Source organism: Chiloscyllium plagiosum, unplaced genomic scaffold, assembly GCF_037043375.1.
Source record: "Chiloscyllium plagiosum isolate Xiang-an unplaced genomic scaffold, Cpla_swu_hap1 HiC_scaffold_51, whole genome shotgun sequence".
Classification (NCBI taxonomy): domain Eukaryota; kingdom Metazoa; phylum Chordata; class Chondrichthyes; order Orectolobiformes; family Hemiscylliidae; genus Chiloscyllium; species Chiloscyllium plagiosum.
The window spans coordinates 6,073,860-6,091,413 of NW_028270189.1; positions in this window are offsets into that span (position 1 = coordinate 6,073,860).

Genomic DNA, 17,554 nt, shown 5'->3' on the forward strand with positions numbered 1-17,554 from the left:
TTTCGTACAACCTCTACCATCGAGGACAAGGTCCGGAAGTCTGAATACACGCACCATCCGGCATCGAAATAGGTTCTAACCTACAATTGTTAGAAAACTGAATATACTCGCAAACCCTTAAAATTTGCCTGCACCTATGTTTTGTTTTGCCGCTATTTACCTATTGCTTGGTTATCTACGCTATTTAAACATGTGATCGGCTGTATTGTTCGCAAGACAAATCGTTTCATTGTGACAATACATTCAATTTGACTTAATTCAATTCATTTCAGAAAGATTCAAATGCTTGCCGATTAGAGTCCCAGATCTTTAAATAAAACGGACATGAAGCAATTTGTCTAATTTCGGGTAATTGTGGATCGTTAATTGCGAGTGAGAGAAATGATTCACATTGCTAAACATGTTTGAAGATACTTCCCAAATTTGCCAAAGGAGTTTAGAGAGACACACTTTTAGGAATTCGCAAATAGGTTAGAATTCCGTTTAACCAGAGACATAAAGAAACCTAAAATTATAATATAGTTGCTCAAAACGAAGGTGTATAAGACAAATAAACAAGCGCAGTGGATTTAGAAACTCTTAAAGTACAATTAAGGCAAATGAAGTTAGAAGAAAAAGAAAGGGAACGAACAGCCTTGAGAAAAAAAGAAAGAGAGAAAGTGAGAGAAAAGAAAAAGATAGATGAAAAATAATGAAAAGGAGAGGAGGTTCTGAGCTGGCCAATCAGGGAGAGGAAAGAGAAAGAGAATAGAGAGAGAATTTGATCTTCAGAAAGTGTGACATAATCAGGGAAGTCGAGTTAACACGATGGAGATGAAGAAAGAAGGTGGTGATGTAAACAAACATCTTAACACTTTGCCACATTTTGATGAGAACCATTTCGAATCCTTTTTAACATCATTTGAAAATTTATCTAGGTAGACGGAGTGATCAGAGAACTTGTGGTTCATGTCAGTTCAGACTAAGCTGGTAGGCAGAGCAAGTGAGTTTGTTTACAGCGTTGTGAGATGCGGCATCAAGAGATTATGCAGTAGTGAAACAGATTATTTTGAGTTCTTATGAATAGGCACCAGATGCGTATAGACAGCGATTTGGAAACTCAAAGAAAGAAACAAGACACACTGATGCTGAGTTCAAAAGAATAAAACATGGACATTTTGATAAATGGATGAGGGCTTTTAAAATAGACAAGACAGATTATTCTGCTGGAGGAGTTTAAAAATTCACTTCCAGAGATGGTGCGAATCCATGTGGATGAACAGAAGTTTAAAAAGTGAGGAGAGCAGTAGAAATGGCAGATGCATATGCACTGGATATAAGGCAAAATCCAGCATGAATTTCATTCCTTGAAGGATAGAAGTTTGGATTAGGCGAGATCCTACACTTCAAAACAAAGGATTAAGCACACTTTTAATAGTCTACCATAGGTGGTAAATGAAGTCCAAGAACTGAGAACTTAGAACATAGAGCAATACAGCGCAGAACAGGCTCTTTCGACCTTGATGTTGCACACCGACCTGTGAACTCTTCTCAGTTGGCTGAGTTAACCACAGTGGCAGGTAGGGCATTCCACGCCCTTTCCAAGCTCTGAGTAAAGAATCTGCCTCTGACGTCTGTTTTAAATCTGTCAACCCTCAACTCGTAGCTATGCCTCCTCATACAAGCTGATGTCATCATCCTACGAAAAAGAATTTCACTGTCTACCCGACCTAATCCACGGATGATCTTGGTATATCTCTATCAAATCCCCTCTTCGCCTTCTTCTTTCCAATGAGAACAGAACCAAGTCTACCAGCCTTACCACATAAGACCTTCCCTCCAGACCAGGCAATATCCTGGTAAATCTCCTCTGCACATTTTTCAATGCTTCCGCATCATTCCCAAAATATGGCAACTAAAAGTACACAATATTCCAAGTGTGGCTACATTAGCGTTCTGTCTAGTTGCAGCATAATATTGCGACGCCGGAACTCGATCCCTCTACCAATGAAACCTGAGATATCGTAGCCTTCTTAAAGGCACTATCAACCTGGGTTTCAGGGAACTATGTACATGGACTCCAACATCACTCTGCACATCCACACTACCAATTATATTTCCGTTGACCCAGGACTCTGCCTTCCTGTTATTCTTCCCAAAGTGAATCAGCTCACATTTAGCTGCTTTGGACTCCATTTGCCACCTCTCAGCTCAATTCTACAGTTTATCAAAGTCCCCCTGCATCCTGTAACATTCTTCCAAACTGTCCCCGACTCCACCGACTTTAGTATCATTTGCTAATTTACTAATCCATCCACAAATGCCTGTGTCTAAGTCATTTAAAGAAAATTAAAAACAGCAGTGGTTCCAAAACCGATCCAGGTGGCACACCACTAATAACCGGACTCCAGGCGAAATATTTTCTATCAACCATCACTCGCTGCCTTCTTTAGTAAAGCCAGTTTTTAATCCAAACTGCTAAATGACCTTCAATCACATGCGTCTGCAGTTTCCCCAACAGTCTACTACGTGGAACCTTATCAAAGGCTTTACTGAAGTCCATGTATACCAAGTCAACTGCCCTACCGTCATCTACATGCTTGCTCACCTTCTCAAAATACTCAATACTGTTTGAGAGACACGACCTGCCCTTGACGAAACCATGTTGACTATCTGAAATCAAACTGTTGCTTGTCAGATAATGAGTAATCTTATCTCTTATAATTACATTACAAAACTTTTCCTACAGCAGAAGTAAGGCTCCCCGGTCTATAATTAGTCATCTCTACTGCCCTTCTTGAACAAGGACACAATATTTGCAATCCTCCAGTTCACTGATTCTATACCTGTAGATAATGATGACTCAAATACCAAAGCCAATGACTCTGCCTCTGCCGTAGCTTCCCAGAGAATCGTCGGGTAAAATCCATCCAGCCCAGGGGACTTGTCTACTTTTACTCCTTCTTGAATTAATAACACCGGTTCGTAACTAACCTCGATTCTTTCTAGTATAATGTCTCGTAATTCAATCGTCTCCTGTACTTTTCCTGAGTGAAAACCGATGGGAAATGTTCAATTAGCACCTCTCCAAACTCCACAGATTCCACATTCAACTTCCCACTTCTGTCTTTAACTGGCCCTATTCCTTCCCTCCTTTTAATCCTCACATACCTATATAAAGCTTTAGTTTTCTCCTTTATTCTATTTACTATAGACTGCTCGTGTGCTCGCTTTGCTCTACTTAACTCTCTCTTTAACCCTTCCAAGCTGATCTGTAACTCTCCATCGACTCATCTGAACCATCTTGCCTCATCAACACATAAACCTCCTTCTTCTGCTTAACAAGAGATGCGAGTTCTGTCGTAAACCACGGTTCCCTTACTCTATCACTTCCTCCCTGCCTAACAGGGACATACTTATCAAGGACACCATAACCTTGCTCCACATTTCCATTGTCTGCATCCCCCGCATTTTGATACCCAATGCTATCCATCCTAATTCTTGCCTAATTGCATTATAATAGCCTTTTACCCATCGATAAATCTTGACCTGTGGTATGTGACGATCCATTTCCATCGTGAAACTAAAGGTAATTGAACTATGGTCACTCTCTCCAACGTGCTCACCTACAACGAAATCAAACACCTGACCTGGTTCATTACATACCACCAGATCCAGTTAGGCCTCCCCTCCTGTCGGCCCTTTGACATACTGTATCAGAAAACCCTCCTGTACATATTGGACAAAAATTGACCCATCCCCGTACTACATTTAACGCATTTCCAGTCAATGTTGGGGAAGTTAAAGTCCCCCATAATGACAACCCTGTTCCTTTCACTCCTATCCAGAATAATTTTGCCAATCCTCTCTTCCACCTCCCTGAAACTCTGCGGAGGCCCATAAAATTACTCCAAACAGTGTGACCTCTTCTGTCCTGTTTCTAACCACAGCCTACACTACTTCAGTAGACGAGTCCTAGGCAAAAGTTCTTTCATTCTTGACTCACAAGGCTACACCTCCCCCTCTTTTACCACCTTGCCTGTTCTTAATGAAAGGCCTATACCCTGGAACCTGTAACATCCATTCCTCACCCTGCTGTATCCATGTCTCTGAAATGCCCAAAACATCGAAGTCCCAGGTACCAAACCATTCTGCAGGCTCACCTACCTTACTTCGGATACTTCTGGCGTTGAAGTAGACACCCATCAAACCAGACATTCCTGTGACCATGAAATCCTGTTTTTGTCCTCTCTACTTTCATCCTCCTGTACACTGCAACTACACCTGAGGTTCCCATCTCCCTGCTGAGCTAGTTTAAACCCTCCCAAATCGCACCAGAAAATGTCCCACCTAGGTAAGAACTTGGAATGAGGTGAAAGGCTTCAAGTGTTTTCACTGTACTTCAGTGGGGCTCATGAAATGACAGTGCCGATGGTTTAAGAAGGACACTGGGAAAAATATATTTTCGCTGCCAGAAGGTGGGACACGCAATGTCACAGTGCTGGGCGTTGAAGAAAAAGACTGGAAAAAGATGTGTTAAGTAAGGCTAAGTATGTGGCATTAGTGAAAGTAATAAAGGAAGAAAATTACAGGAGCTGTAGGACAGTGCCCAGCCTAGATAGGGGCTGGATATTGAATTAGTGTCCCATCTCTATAAAGACTTCACCTCTGTTGGCAAAATTTACGAAGGAAGAAGGGGTGGGGCGGGGGGGTGGGGAGAAGGGAATGAATGTTACCATTTTGAGAGCATCCCACGGTATTGAGGGAGGTGGCTCTAAAAATCGTGGATGCATTGGTGATCATTTTCCAATCTTCTACAGATTCAGGATCAGTTTCTGCGGATTGGAGGGTGGCTAATGTTGTCCCACCTTTTAAGAAAGGAGGGAGATAGAAAACAGAGAAGTATAGGCCAGTTAGTCTGACCTCAGTGGTGGGAAAGATGCTGGAATCAATTTTAAAGGACGAAATTACGACACACCTGGATAGTAGTAACAGGATATGTCAGAGTCAGCATGGATTTATGAAGTGGAAATCATGCTTGACTAATCTTCTGGAGTTTTTTGAGGATGTAACTCTGAAGATGGACAAGTGAGACCCAGTGGATGTAGTATACCTGGACTTTCAGAAAACCTTTAATAAAGTCCCACATAGGAGGTTATTGAGCAAAATTAGGGCACATGGTATTACGGGCATGGTTTGAAAATTGGTTGGCTGACAGGAATCAAACAGTAGTAATAAATGGCTCCCTTTTGGAATGGCAGGCGGTGACAAGTGGTGTGCCGACGTGATCAGTGCTGGGACCGCACCTTTTTACAATGTACATTAATGATATAGGTGAAGGTATTAAAAGTAATATTAGCAAATCTGCTGATGACACAAAACTGGGTGGCAGGGTGAAATATGAGGAGGCTGTTAGGAGAATACAGGGTGACCTGGACAAGCTAGTTGAGTGGACGGATGCATGGCAGATGCAGTTTAATGTGGACAAATGTGTGGTTATCCATTTTGGTGGCAAGAACAGGGAGGCAGACTACTACCTAAATGGAGTCAAGTTAGGTAAAGGGGCAGTACAAGGGGATCTAGGTGTTCTTGTACATCAGTCCATGAAAGCAAGCATGCAGGTACAGCAGGCAGTGAAGAAAGCTAATAGCATGCTGGCCTTCATCACAAGAGGAATTAAGTATAGAAGCAAAGAGGTCCTCCTGCAGCTGTACATGGCCCTGGTGAGACTGCACCTGGAATATTGTGCGCGGTTTTGGTCTCCAAGACATTCTGGCTATTGAGGGAGTGCAGCGTAGGTTCACGAGGTCAATTCCCGGAATGACGGGACTATCTTAAGCTGAAAGATTGGAGCGACTGGGCTTGTCTGCCCTGAGTTTAGAAGGTTGGGAGGGGATCTGATTGAGACCTATAAGATTATTAAAGGATTAGACACTCTGGAGGCAGGAAGCATGTTTCTGCTGCTGGGTGAGTCCCGAAGCAGAGCACACGGTTTAAAAATAAGGTGTAGGCCACTTAGAACAGAGTTGAGCAGAAACTTCAACCAGTGTATGGAATGCTCTGCCCAGAAGGCTGTGGAGGCCAAATCTCTGCATACTTTCAAGAATGAATTGTATAGAGCTCTTAAGGATAGTGGAATCAAGGGTTATGGAGATAAGGCAGGAACAGGATACTGATTGAGGATGATCAGCCATGATCATAATGAATGGTGGTGCAGAATGGCAGAATGGCCTACTCCTGCACCTATTGTCTATTGTCTCTTTTGTATCTACGGTATCTAATCAATTCTTAGTAGTAGGGATGAAAGTAGTTGCACACTTTCTGACATATTACTAGAGTGTGGTAATTTCTGAAAAAAAAGACAGAAATTTCGTGGTCCCATGTGTAAGATCAGGTTGGAGTGTGAACTCAAGACTGGGGACATATCAACAGTTTTAATTGACAAAGTGTCAGTTCTAGGAAAACAGTTTGTTCTTTACAGCGAAGTAACAGTATCGAAGTTGAGAGAGACACCCCTTGTTGTGAGAAGCCAGAGGAAGAGCAGGGAACTGAGGATTTCAAAGAAAAATACCATGGACTTTTTTCCATTCTGTGAAGTTACAAGATCCCACGATCATAAGTCACAGCAAGAAGCAAAAACTAAAGAGAAAGACGAAGGAGTTGTGGTTCAGTTATCGGACTCCTATTTGATGTAACGGTGCAGGATAAAAATGAACAGGAAGAGGGTCAGGTTAAAGTGTTTACTTCAATTCTTATGAATTGGTGCCAGAAGTATATGGACAGCGGTTTTGAGAATTAAAGAAATAAACAAGTCACACTGATGTTAAGTTTGCAAGCTTCAAACATAGAAATTCTGATAACTGCGTGCGGGCCTTAAAATAGATAAGACATATCAGGCTCGAAGCCCGAACAGGGAGACGGCCAGGAAGAACTGTTTGGCTCTGATTGGCCAATGTTATTACAACAGAAAGACGAGATGATAAGAGATATATATATATATAGAGGTATACTCAGAAAATGAATCACAACGTATTCCTGAGAGTTATTAACTTAAAAATAGAATCCCTGGATGGAAATGTAGAGGATTAATCGGCAGAAGTGCACTAGATTGCTGCTGGTGGCATACAGACTGAAAGGGTTACGTTTAGCATATGATTTACCAGTAGCAGATCACCGAGGTGTGAGGAAGGCGAAGGTACAAAAGCATTTCTATTGGTCTGAACTACATAAGGACGTGGTTAAATTTTGAATGGAGATGTCATAGGTTCCACATATAGATAATCCACCATCACTATTGTTTCCAATTCTTGCATTCAAAGAACTTTCATGAGGGTTCTACCCCAGGATACTAAAACCTAATCAATTTTGAATTTATTGTCAACTTGGAATCAAAGAGGCGATTCGATGTTGGGAATATAAAAATGCAGGAATTTTGCAAATTGGAGACAGAAAAACTGCCATCGAGGCAAATCCAATAAACTTGGAAGCGCTCTCTATGAGAGGTACCTTTTCATATGAAACATAGTCACAGTAAAAAGAAAGAAGACGACCAGGGAAATCTTCAGATGGAAGAAGAAAGACACTGAAAAACAAACCTTTGGTGTGGATTTGAAATCAAGCGGATGTAATTTTATATGTGTCTTCTTGGAACAGCATATTGTTTATGACTTGGAGGCTGCATAATAAGCAGTTAAGAGAAACGGGGGGGGGGGGGGGGGGGTGTTAGAGTTTTAAATAGCCGTTGCTTAAAATTCACTTTCAGAATTAAAAATAAATTGATATCATTGTATTTAAATAGTGCACTTTGGGAGTTCTCAGTCACCTATATTTTAACAGATTACGAGTTGAGATGGCTTTTCTGAATGTTTTCTGTAATTAACATAAGAGTTCACCACCGTGTCGTAGTATTATTAAACATTGGAGCAATTTCAAGGCGCCGAATAGCTATTTATGCACGTTCTTCGCGTGGTCCTATATTTTCAACAATCCACCGCACCTCCTGTTTCTGGGTAACAGACAGATGGGAGCAGATGGATTTAGTGGAGTTCCAGGTTCAGGGTTCCTCAGGGTGTGAATGTCTTCCAACTTGCCTTATGCATTCTGTTGAAGCCTTTGAGTGGTATCCTCCTGCCCATTTTAATCAGGTTTGAGAAAATAAATGACCTCCATTTATTGATCAATTTTTTGTTCATTGATCTCTCTAAGGAATAATTCTTCCTTCTCTTTTCAAGATACATTATCAAGGAAGAGAATGGCTTCCTTGATTTTCATTATAATTCGACCAACAGGCTACCGAACCTCTCCTGCTCTTATGTTACATATCCTGCAACTGAACTGACTCTTGCTAGCCCTATTGACAGGCCAGAGGAGCTTAGTCCCTCCGCATGTTCCTGTTCAACAGTCTTAAGAGAGTGAATCTCTTCCTCCTTTTAGTTTAAAACACACTCGAGAGTCTAAATGACCTCCGGATGCCCAGCTGCTGGCCACGTGCTGACACTCTGTAACAGACACGTGAGGCTGAATGACCTCGTCATGTCCATTTGTAACAGATCCGAGACTCGAACTTACACAAAAAACTGGGCATGATGAGCAACATTAAATTGTATCTGATGAAGGGCCCTCCCTTCTCCGTTACAGAAACACAATCAATGCAATGTACCCCAGGTTAGATTACTTACAGTGTGGAAACAGGCCCTTCGGCCCAACAAGTCCACACCGACCCGCCGAAGCGTATACCACCCAGACCCATACTCCTACACTTATCGCTTCACCTAACACTACGGACAATTTAGCATGTTCAATTCACCTAACCTGCACATTTTTGGATTGTGGGAGGAAACCGGAGCACCCGGAGGGAACCCACGCAGACACGGGGAGAATGTGCAAACTCCACACAGAGAGTCGCCTGAGGCGGGAATTGAATCTCTGGCGCTGTGAGGCAGCAGTGCTAGCCACTGTGCCACCGTGCCGCCCATGCCGAGCCGGAGGTGTTCTCTCAGTAACACTTCTCTATGTTTAGATTGATTCCCTTAGCTAATTGTCCCTATTTTCCAACTTTCCAACCTGTTCAAGTTATTGTAGGCTGTAATGGACGGAATATGGACCTCATTCTATTCCTCTTTAACAGTCACATTGTGACAGAATTATTTCCTCGTATTCCTGAACAGCAGTGTAGAGCTCTCATGATCTATCAAGGTAATGAAAGCATTTCACAACGGGGCACTGAAAAATAGGAGCTGCGTTACACAAAGACAGAGAGCAACAATCGTGTTACCCTCGTTTATGGTGTCCAGCAATCTTCCCAGCAGTCGTATTATGCATGTGGCCTGTGACTTTCGCCCTGTCTCCTTTGACAAACGCTGGCAGCCTGCACAAACTAGCAGTGCTCTAGCAGAAGTCCCACATACATACAAGCAAGATTATTTTTTTTAAAAGATTCATGGTCCATCTCTTAGCAAGCCTCATATACTCCAACTAGACTGAGTAAATGTTCTGATATGGCAAGTGATGTAGGGAAGGTGTTAACTGAACATGTTTGTGATTGTGATTATTATCAGTCCCCATGGATTCTAATTATCCCAGTGGATGATTTGCACATTTCAAAGATAAACGTGTTCCTTTCCATGTGTTATCGCATTGCACAAGCTGGAGCATCGCCAGCAGCTCAAATAACGATCAGCAACTCAAGAGAGAGGGGAGGGAGAGGTCAGAATCTGAGAGAAATACACAGGAATGTTGGAACAATGGATCAGAATCTGAGAGCAAAAGACTGGAATGAAACCTTAACGGACAGGAGTTTATCCTGGATTGTTTGGTATTTTTCTGCATATTATGATCAAAAGCCATTATCATGGCGGATCGTACAAGCACTTTACATTATTCAGTTTTTTTATTATCCTTTCTTGGCTATCGTTGGTGTCCCTGGTAAGTCTCACTATTCGGTCATTTATTCTATAAAATATTTGAACGTCTTTTCATTTATTCTGCAGTTCTTGCTGCTGCTGATTTTCCCTCACACTGCCAGAACGTGAAACATTAGCGAGCATAAAAATAATAGCAGGGTAAGAGGCAGAGGGACAGAAAGATTGACATTAAAGATAGAAACTGAATTAATTAACTGAGATCATGCTGTGCTAACATGAGAAAAGGACAGGGGAATGGTAATAACTTCAGTAGCGAGAACTTGAAGCGTTTAATCAGCAGAATGAGAACATTGAATAAAGGCATCGTCTGATCAGCTAAAATGGTGAGTAAGATCAAATTCTGAATCTGCCTCACAGAACCAGTCCACAAACTATCAAATGGGAGAAGATGACATCCCAATTGGGGAGCTGTGGAGACCATACTAGTTACTGCTGAGTAAACTGTCTATCTGCTTAGCATTGGAAGCATTGCAAGCTATTGGTAGTATATTGGCACTATACTTGCAGAAAGTAACTGCCTCGCAAGAGCAAATTAGCAACCAATACTGTGAGTGACAGTAAATGCTGCTCCAATAAATGTATTTCTCTTTATCTTAATTAGACCAGAAAAAGGACGAAAATTTGTCTGTCTGTGGTGGGTGTAATGACATGGTGGAAGATGTGAAAATCATTGTTTGAGGGAGAACAGGCACGTCGGAAATCAGTCGAATACTGGAAAGGTTTTACATTATCGACAGAGAGAAAGAAAAGTGGGGGACATTTCATGGACGGATGAAACAATATGCTTGAGAGTATTAAAATTGCCAGATTCAATAACAATATATTTCAGTGTGCACTGGAATTATGGATGCATTACATTTTCGTGTGAGTTCAGAATGAGTCGTAGATTATCGATTCAGATTCGGTTGCGCATGTTTGAAGCTGAAGCTGCGAATATCAGTAACAGATTATTGACATCATGAAGGCTTTATTCCACAGCCAAGTTTTAAGTAGCAAACAGACTAAGCCAGTGAAGTATGTTCTGGATCATGAGAGGTTGAGGAGCTGAAGGAACTCTTAAACCATTAATGTTGCAGTGTGACCATGCACAGTGCATCATGTTGGTGAATACCTACTGTCCTTGTTGCAGTCAATTGTTCCTACCACTTCGCTCTTCACATAGAAAGAAAGGATAGCATTCGGATAAGGAACCCACTTGATGATTGTTTCAAAACACCCTACAGCTCACGCCTCCCCACAACCAACAAACCATATTAAAATACACCGTATGTACTGAGCCAAATGGAACCACTATGAACGTCCTGGAGCACATCAGGGAGATGGAGAAACACTTCTGAGTTCTAAGAATGAAACTCCAATACACAGTACCAAGATGCCACGTAATTTCTCTCCATTTCAATAACATGCTGTCTCCTATTTTTCCTGAAATCTAAGCGACAGATTGATACTTTACCTACCAAACTAATCCGTTGAACTTACCTGTTCATAGCCATTTGCAGTCTCCAGAACGTCTCTTGATAATTGATTTTCCTGCTTATCTAAGCATCATTGTGAAACTCAGTTCGAAGAAATTTTCCACTGCTCCAATTTATTGACATAGATTATAAGTAGTTGAGGACCGTGCACTGGTCACGTGTGTCTTCACTGGGTACATTCTGGCAAACTGATTAGGACTGATGTATGCATACTATCCCCTCCCTGTCTGATAACCAAACATTTGCATTCCTGTTTAGGGAATTATGAGAATCGAATACGAACGATGAACGTCAGTCGGTAACTGACCCATCCACAATTTAATTTTTTCACGGCTGATTTGATGTTGCCGTCAGTACAACTTTCCTTCCCAGTTTCCATAATCCTTCGATAACTCAATGACCCTGCTTCCCCTGCACTCTGGATCATAAATTCCGTAGATTCACAATCCATTAAGACAATTCAGTTCCCCTCTGCCCTGATTTAAATCTGGTCTGCCTTATCATAAATATGTGATCTCTTCATCTAGATTGCCCCACACGAGGAAATACCGACTCCACATCAACATTGTCAGTTACCTTCAGCATTTAACAGACTTGATTGAGAACAGCTGTCATTGTATAGGCCTGAACTACCCAATGTCTCTTCACGAGACAAAATCCTCATCTCTGAAATTTATTCTGTGAACCGATTCTGAACTGCCTCCAATGTAAACAAATGCTTCCTCCATTCAGGGCACCAATCCTGCACATCATAACATAGTTCAGATCTTACTAATGCCTTGTAAAGTTTCTTTCCATTGAGACAATATATTGTCTTTCTATATCTCTGGCCACAGTGGATAACTCCATATCTATCCAAGTTAAATGCCATTTGTCAATTGTTGGCCCTTCATCTAATCTATCTGTATCCATTCGCAAATGTCTTGCATCCTCATTGCAACGAACTTTTTAAAATATATTTTAGAGTTATCTTCAAATTTGGCTATATGATGTTCCATCCCCTCACCCAAGTAATAACACAGACTACGAATACTTGAAGCCTGAGGTTTGAACTCCATTGCATGCTCAAAATGGTGAACCAGAAAACTTAATCTCACTGCGCTTTTTTGTTCGCTATTTCTCTATTTTTACTAAGAAATTACACCTGCCGGTTAATCTTTTGTACAGCATCTTATTCAATGCATTCTGAAAGTCCAGAAATCTCCAACATTCCCTTTAATCACTTCACTTTTCCCATCTTTAAATAAATCAAGAAAATAATTCAACCACTATGTATCCTTCATAAATGTTCATGAATCCATTGGATTGTTGTTAGACTTTCAAATGTCCTGTTGTTAATTCCTTGATAAAGGATTCTAACAATTTGACTTGAATCTCAATGGTTTGTTCACTACCTTTTATTCCCCAGTGAACGTGGTTATTCCAAGAATTTTTGTTTCTATAATCTCTCTGTTCGATTTCTAATTCCTGTGTAACAGGCACTAGTCTGTTTAAGATCTCCTCTGATTGTTGTCTAAGTGGTATGAATGACTGAATGGACTCGTTCTGTTCTTGATTTACATCCTCGATGGGCTGAGGAAGAGGTTCAAGGTCTGCTTGTACTGCACCTGTTCATATCTAAGAGGCTTCAGCGCTAATGGAATCGCTGTAACAGTTTGAGCGTATGAAGGGTCTCCTTATACTCCTCCATAACAGTCTCGAGAAGGCGAACGTTCTCCTGCCTCACTCCTGAAATGCGAATTAGACAATGATTAGTTCCCATCTGTTCCCATACAAAAATTGCATGGCTGAATTACTTCTCAAGAAATGTCTCAAACATATGAATCCTTCGCCAATTCATGTGAAACAGCTTTTTTAGGGTAAGCGTTCTCCTCTGATTTCAATGTAGTAATCTCCAGTCACTTCGTGATCTTTTCCAGTTCCTGTCTTGCAGATTTTAGTACAGATTGCACAGATTTGTTCCATCCAGGTTAGACCAACATTAGCTTTCTGCAGGAATGCACAGCATTGTTTAAAGATCATTGTCTTTCACTGCGCCAACAGTATAACCGGCTAAAAATGTTACATTGCCACTTGAGAAGAACGAATAAGATGTGGCAAGATGATCTCAAATTCGGGATAGTTCCTGACAAATATCTCACTCGAACTATCATCAATATCCCCAAGTCTATGTCGCTCGTTTTACATAGAACATAGAACATAGAAGAATACAGCGCAGTACAGGCCCTTTGGCCCTCGATGTTGCGCCGATCCAAGCCCACCTAACCTATACTAACCCACTATCCTCCATATACCTATCCAATGCCCGCTTAAATGCCCATAAAGAGGGAGAGTCCACCACTGCTACTGGCAGGGCATTCCATGAACTTACGACTCGCTGAGTGAAGAACCTACCCCAAACATCAGTCCTATATCTACCCCCCCCCCCTTAATTTAAAGCTATGCCCCCTTGTAATACCCGACTCCATACGCGGGAAAAGGTTCACACTGTCAACCCTATCTAACTGTTATGGAGGAGTATAAGGAGACCCTTCATACGCTCAAACTGTTTTCTCTGAATATGGTAAGGTAGAGCTCAGAAATACCAGGAAAACATAAAGTGATGGGAGATAAATTAAATTCATATCCGTATTACAATTTTGCAACACGTTATGAAGAAAGAAACTGTACATACACTTTTGTTAGTACTGCAGTAATAATGGTTGAATTCAAGTTGTTTCTGAATTCTGTTAACCATAATGAATGTTAATAGTGGGAAAATGAATTTCAGAAGCGTGTATGCGATAATTTGCTTTGACATTATGTTGAGCAACAAGCTGCAGTTCAGGCAATTGTGGAATTAGTGTACATGATCAGAAGATATGTCTGGAAATTGTGTTGTCAATTAACTTTTGGAAGTAGCAATCACAATATATTGAACGTTGCATGACGTCTTACGACAAAACCTTTTAAAAATTGTGGTTATAGATAATGGAACATAGAACATAGAACACTGCAGTGCAATGCACCCCCTTCGACACACGATGATTAGCTGACCTGTGAATCCAATCTGAAGCCTATTCATCCTACAATATTCCATTTTCATTCATCTGTTTATCCAATGACTGTTTAATTTCCCTTAAAGTAGTGTGTTCCACACCCTTACAACTCTGAATTGAAAACTCCCTCTGACACGTATCCTATATCTGTCACCCCTCAATTTAAAGCAATGTCCCCTCGTGTTAGCCCCACAGTCGATGACAAAGGCTCTCACTGTAAATAATGCCTTACCCTTTGTTTCTGCTATATGTCTCAAATGAGTCACTTCGCAAACTTCTTCTCCTGAATGAAAACACCCTCAAGTCCCTCAGCCTTTCCTCATAAAACGTTCCCTCCATAACAAAGAAGATCATTGTAAATCTCCTCTGAACCATTTCCAAGGCTTCCACATCCTTTCTATAATGTGGTGAACTGAATTGTACGCAATACTCGAAATCCGGCAAAAACATGAGTTCAGTATAGCAGCAGCATAACCTCTTCACAATCCTATCATCTGGGTGGGAACTTGCAAGGATCAATGTTAATGGACACTAAGATTCATTTCAGCCAACATTAAGTCATTATTCTTTATTCCTGTTATTCCTTCCAAATGAAACACCTCACACTTTTGGACATAGGTTTGCTTGCTGAGCAGGAAGGTTCATTTCCAGACGTTTCGTCGCATTACTGGGTAACATCTTCAGTGGGCCTCAGGCGAAGCCTCACACTTTTCTACATTAAATTCTATTTGTCACCGTTCAGCCCAGCTCTGCAGCTTATCTATTTCTCAATGTAACCTGCAAAATCGTTTAGCAATATCCAGAATTCCACTGGCCTTAGTGACATTCGCAATATTACTTACCTATCCTTCTACATCACAAACAGTGGCTCCAAACCAGATCCTGTGGTATTACACTACTAATTGAACTTCTGAATGAACAATTCCCATTAACCACCAACTTCTGCCTTCTTTCAGCTAAGCCAACCTCTGATCCAAACTGCGAAATCACTTCCAACCCCATGCCTACGTATTTTGTGCAATAGCCTACCAAGGAGAATCTTGTCAAACGGTTTTCTCAAATCCATCTCCACCACATCAACTACATTAAACTTATCCAAATGTTTTGTCACCACTTTAAGGAACTCAATAACATTTGTGAGGCATGACATCACCTTCACAAGACCCCATTGACTATACATAATAAATTTATTTCTCCCTCGATTCTATCTTTTATAAACTTTTACAAAACTTTAGCCACAACTGCAGTAAGGCTCACTGGTCTATTATTGTCAGGGTCGTCCCTACTCCCTTTCTTGAACAAGTGGACAACATATGCTATCTTTAATTCATTGCCGTTATTCATATACACAATGACGACATAATTCCAAAGCCAAAGTGTCTGAAATCTCCTCCCTCACTTGCAAGAGAATCCTAGTATAAATCCCATCCTGCCTCGGAGACTTGTCTACTTTCACACTTTACTGAATTGCGAACACTTGCTCACTTTGAACCTCAATGTCGTCTCGTCCAGTAGCCTGTATCTCAGTATTCTCCTCGACAAAATAGTCTTATTTCTAATGTGAATACTGTCGAAAAACATTTATATAGCGATTCCCCTATCTCCTCGGACTCCAAGCAACACTTCCCACTAATATCCTTGACTGGCACTAATCCTTCTCTCATCATTCTTTGATTCCTGATATAGCTGGTGAAAGCTTTAGATTTTTCCCGGATCGTATGTGCCGACGCCTTCTCACGTCCCCTCCTGGACCTTCTTAGCTCTCTCAACAGTACTTTCCTGGCTAACTTGTAACTCTCAAGCGCCCTAACAGAGACTTCATCCCTCATCCTGACAAACGGCTGCTCTTTCTCTTGACATGAAATCCACTTCCTATCGTAAACCATGGCTCCCCATGGCTCAACGCTTTCTCCCTGCCTGACAGGTATATGTTTATCAAGGACCTGCGGTTGCTGTTCTTTGAATAAGCTCCACATTTCAATTGTGCCCATCCCCTTCAGTTCCATTCCCCACCCGATGCATTTTAAATCTTGCCTCATCGCTTTATAATTGCCTTTCCCCCAGTATAGCTCTTGCCCTGTGGTATGTACCTATCCCTTTGCATCGCTAAAGAAAACATAATCGAATTGTGGTGCATATCACCAAAGTAACACCAGTTTCATGACCCAGTGCCAAATCCAATGAGACCTCGCCTCTTGTTGGCTTGTCTGCATACTGTGTCAGGGAGACATCTTGCACATATTGATCAAAACTGTCCCATCTGAAGCACTGGAACTCTAGTATTTCCAGTCAATATATCGAAAGTTAAAGCCCCCCATAACAACTACACTGTTCGACTCTGTTCTATCCAGGATTATCTTCGCTATCATTTCCTTGACATCGCTGAACTATTCGGAGGCTTGTCGAAATCTCCCAACCAGTGACCTCTGCTTATCTGTTTCTATTCTCAGCCACGTAATAGTACCATTGACTGACAATGCCAAACCTCCCCCTCTTTTCCCATCTTCTCTGTCATTATTGAAACATCTAAATCCTAGAACCTGCAGCAGCCATTCCATTCCCTGCTCTATCCATATCTGTGAATTGGCCGCAACATCGACGTTCCAGGTACCAACCCATGCATCAAGTTCACCTGTTTTTTTTTCTGTGTGCTCCTTCCGTTGAAGGACGCACACACCAACCTACCTTCCTGCTTGCCAGTCAACTCTTGCGACCTTGAAACGTCATTTCAGATCTCACTGCTCTCAAACTCCTGAACACTGGAACTATAAATCAGATTCCCATTCACCATTCTGACATAATATAAACCCTCTTTCATCTAAACCCCCCAACCGCATACCGATACCCCTCTGTTTCAGGTTTGCAGACATCTCACCTAACCCAGTATGAGCACTAATTATCTAGGCATCCAGAAAACCTCCCTCCTGCCGTATCGCTGTCGCTACGTGTTCAATTGCTGCCTCTCCCTGTTCACCGCCTCGCTGGCATGTGGCACGAGCAGCAAGCTAGTGATAACAACTGTTTGATGTGGCAAGAAGATTCCACCCTTCCACCCTGAATTCCTGCCTTACATCCCCATCCCTTTTCCTAACTGTGTCGTTACTTCCGCTATGGACCACGACTTGGGGCTGATCCACCT